We start from the raw sequence: 5,000 nt of genomic DNA on the forward strand, positions 1-5,000 counted from the left end.
TAATCTCCCCTAAAACACCCTACTGTCTTAATCCAACAATTCTGCCTATTATGTAGTTTGAATGAGAAACTAACTAAAGATTAAGATTATTAACCCCACACAGAGAGGAAAGAAGAAAGACAGCATAGCAACGGTTTTGGCTGACTGTCATCCTTGCTGCTAGTGAAATGGTATATGCTGGCTGTCTGAGCAACTGGTTGTTTTAATGATGGAACAAACAAGACAGTAAAGACAAAAATAGTGATGTGGTTTGTGAGCAAGCTACTTACCACACAGCCACTCCTGTGCCTGAAAACGTTTTTAATAAAATGTTTTGGATGTGAATAGATCTCCACTCTCCTCTTTGTTATTGTCATCGTTTAATGCCTGTCTACCATTTTGGCCTGGGTTGGATCAGTTGTCAGTTGGGTCTGGCAAGCCAGAAGACTGCCCCAAGCTCCACTGTCTGTGTTTGACACGATTTCTACAGCTGGATGCCCTTCCAAATGTGAATCACTTTACAGAGTGGGCTCCGTGATTTTTACATGGCACCAGCACTATAACAGTAGCTGGTTGACCTGGTTGAACTGTGCCTTTAGTAGAAGACATTTGCCCAAGGTGCCATGTAATGGAGTTGAACCTAGAACCATGTGGTTCAGAAACAAACTTCTTATCACACAACCATACCTGTGTATGAGTATTTAAGAGCCATATTGTGGTGGTGTTATACCAGGTGATACATTAAACCCATTATCCAAGAACAGAAACTGTAACATCAGGCTTCCGCACAGTTTCTATTTACAAAATTTCATTCACAAGACTGAGTGGGATTGAAACCAGAACCAAGTGGTTGGGAAGTGAATTTCTTAACGACCCTGCTATGTTTACCCCCATTGTAATTTCATAAAAAAATTATTTAGATGTGGTTATTATTGTTTAAATCCATGCCAACCCTGATTAAAGACATTCCAATTAGGTAGATTATCTATGACTACTTTATCCAGTGTGTACCTTGCGCTTCTAAAATTGTAGAATATAATTCAATGAGATCTGGATGTTATTTCTGATAAGCTGTACCACCAGACAGAAGTTTCTGAGTTGGCTCAAATACACCTGTGGGTTTGTGTGCTTGTGTTGTTATTGATGTTGTTGTTGTTGTGTGTGTGTTTAGATTTAGGGGTGACTTGGGTCAAAGCAATACTTTAAAAAACATATTTGTATTTAAATACATATATGTCTACCTATCTATCTATCTATCTATCTATCTATCTATCTATCTATCTATATCTATCTATCTATCTATCTATCTATCTATCTATCTATCTATCTATCTATCTACCTATCTATCTATCTATCTATCTATCTATCTATCTATCCATCCATCCATCCATCCACCCACCCAATCCCACCCACCTACCTACCCACCTACCTACCTACCTACCTACATACCTACCTTTTTACTACCCACAAGGGGCTAAACACAGAGGGGACAAACAAGGACAGACAAACAGAGTAACTCAATTACATCGACTCCAGTGCGTAACTGGTACTTTATTTATCGACCCCAAAAGATTGAAAGGCAAAGTCGACCTCGGTGGAATTTGAACTTAGAACGTAACAGCAGACGAAATACTGCTAAGCATTTTGCCCGGTGTGCTAACGATTCTGCCAGCTCGCCGCCTTTTCCTACCTACCTACCTACCTACCTACTTCTGTATGTATGTATGTATGTATGTATGTATGTATGTATGTATGTATGTATGTATGTATGTATCTATCTATCTATCTATCCATTTATCTATCATTCTATGTTTCTATCTGACTGTCTGTCTACCTGTCTGTTTGTCTGTCTGTCTATAGAATACAATCAATAACAAGTTATTGATTGTATTCTATAATTGTATAACAAGTAATAAGAGTTGTTAGTGAAAATTACATCATAGCTGCACAAGCCACTCATCAGGTGCACATACAAACTACGACCAACTTGAGTAAAATGGTCTTCAATTGTACTCAAGTCAGTCATAGATTGTTTGTGCACTTGGTGAATGAATTGTTCAAACATGACACAAACTAAAAAATGATTTATAGTCTACCCAGTGAATTGTATTATATTATACTACAATATAATAACACATTCCAGCCAAGCATGGAGTACTCTCAGTACTCTATTAATCATTAATCAAAATAAGCAAGTGCTTAGGATATCAAGAGAAAGGCAACACCAGAGAAATGGTAAATGGTTTATGACACAAAAGAAATCACTTTCATCATCATCATCATCATCATCATCGTTTAATGTTCGCTTTCCATGCTAGCATGCGTTGGACGATTTTGACTGAGGACTGGTGAAACAGATGGCAGCACCAGGCTCCAATCTTGATCTGGCAGAGTCTCTACTGCTGGATGCCCTTCCTAACGCCAACCACTCCGAGAGTGTAGTGGGTGCTTTTATGTGCCACCGGCACGGGGGCCAATCAGGTGGTACTGGCAATGACCTCGCTTGAATCTTTTTATACATGCCACCGGCACAGGTGCCAGTAAGGCGACGCTGGTAATGATCATGCTTGAATGGTGCCTTTTACATGCCACCTTATTTTTACCATGTATAAAAGCTGATGTGTTATATCAGAGTAATTTTGAGGATCTGATCAAAGATTTTGCCATAGAAAAAAAGTAGGACATCTCGATTCTTTCTCACATACTGTCTTGCAACATGAAACACATCAAATCTTTGGTCCTCATGATGCAGAACATTGGCAAATGTTTTCTTATTTGCTCCCCCTCTGGCTAAGTAAACTTGTCTCCTAGCGTCCCTTCTGGCAATCTGATACAGTTCCTTGTTACCACTATTCTTCTAGTCCTTCTTTTCCCTATACTTTTACTCTTTTTTACTTGTTTCAGTCATTTGACTGCGGCCATGCTGGAGCACCACCTTTAGTCGAGCAAATCGACCCCAGCACTTATTCTTTGTAAGCCTAGTACTTATTCTATCAGTCTCTTTTGCCGAACTGCTAAGTTATGGGGACATAAACACACCAGCACCGGTTGTCAAGCGATGTTGGCGGGACAAACACAGACACACAAACATATACACACACACACACACACACACACACACACACACATATGTATATATATACATATATACGACAGGCTTCTTTCAGTTTCCATCTACTAAATCCACTCACAAGGCTTTGGTCGGCCTGAGATTATGGTAGAAGACACTTAGCCAAGGTGCCATGCAGTGAAACTGAACCTGGAACAATGTGGTTCGTAAGCAAGCTACTTACCACACAGCCACTCCTGCACCTTTATATATATATATATATATATATATATATATATATATATATATATATAAAAAAGGAAATGAAGAAAATGCTGACAAATAATTGAAGTAATTTAAGTAATTTAATTAGGTGAAAGTTCTTTTTACCGGTTGCGCATTTGTTATGCTTATCAAAATATATTATATATATATATATATATATATATTACTTATACATGTATGTATAACTATACATATACATATACATACATGAACACAGCTTGATGCAATCACCAAGTCCCGGGTTCAGTTCCACTGCTTGGTACTTCAGGCAAGTATCTTTTACCAGGGCCTTGGGTTAACCCAAAACTTTTGGCTGAAATTTGGTCAATGGCATTCAGAGGTCCTGCCATGTCACATGTTGTACTTTGCTGATTCACCACCTTAAGAATTATGTTATGGTTACACCTGTCTGTGGAATACACAGCCATTTACATACTAATTCAATGGATAAGTTATTTAGTTGATAAAAGAACTGAATAATTCAGCATTGAAATTAACAGCAAATCCAATAATTTTATGCACACACACACACCCACTCTCTTTCTCTTTCACACAAACACACGCACACACATGTACACGTACACACACACACACACACATACACGCACACGCACACACACAAACACACACACACAACTTTCTCTCCCCATACACTCATACACATACACACTCACACACACCCACACACTAACATTCACACATACTCACACACACACTCACTCCAATACACACATTCTCATACACACATTCTTACATCCACACACACATACACATTCTCACACACATTCACATACATATACACATTTACATACATACACACATGCATACATGCACATATACGCACACACACATACACACATACTCACACACATTCACATACACATACATACATATACACACTTACACACATACACACATACACACATGCATTCATGCACATATACACACACACAAACTCACACACATTCACATACCATACATATACACAATTACACACACACACACATGTATCCATGCACATATGCACACCACACACACACACACATACACACATACACACATACACACATACACACATACACACATACACACATGCATACATGCACACACACACACACCACACACACACACATACACGCACACGCACACACACAAACACACACACACAACTTTCTCTCCCCATACACTCATACACATACACACTCACACACACCCACACACTAACATTCACACATACTCACACACACACTCACTCCAATACACACATTCTCATACACACATTCTTACATCCACACACACATACACATTCTCACACACATTCACATACATATACACATTTACATACATACACACATGCATACATGCACATATACGCACACACACATACACACATACTCACACACATTCACATACACATACATACATATACACACTTACACACATACACACATACACACATGCATTCATGCACATATACACACACACAAACTCACACACATTCACATACACATACATATACACAATTACACACACACACACATGTATCCATGCACATATGCACACACACATACACACACACATAATCACATACATTCACATACATATACATACATATACACACTTACACACATACACACATGCATACATGCACACACACACACACACACACACACACAGACACTCACAC

General features: G+C 38.7%; 1 protein-coding gene across 2 annotated transcripts in view; it reads left to right on the forward strand.

The window, feature by feature from the left end:
• Window positions 1-5,000, forward strand: part of LOC115216786 (protein unc-13 homolog D) — a 527,921-nt gene that overhangs the window by 204,312 nt on the left and 318,609 nt on the right. The window lies entirely within an intron of this gene.

This window comes from Octopus sinensis, linkage group LG1 (assembly GCF_006345805.1).
Source record: "Octopus sinensis linkage group LG1, ASM634580v1, whole genome shotgun sequence".
In the NCBI taxonomy this organism is placed as follows: domain Eukaryota; kingdom Metazoa; phylum Mollusca; class Cephalopoda; order Octopoda; family Octopodidae; genus Octopus; species Octopus sinensis.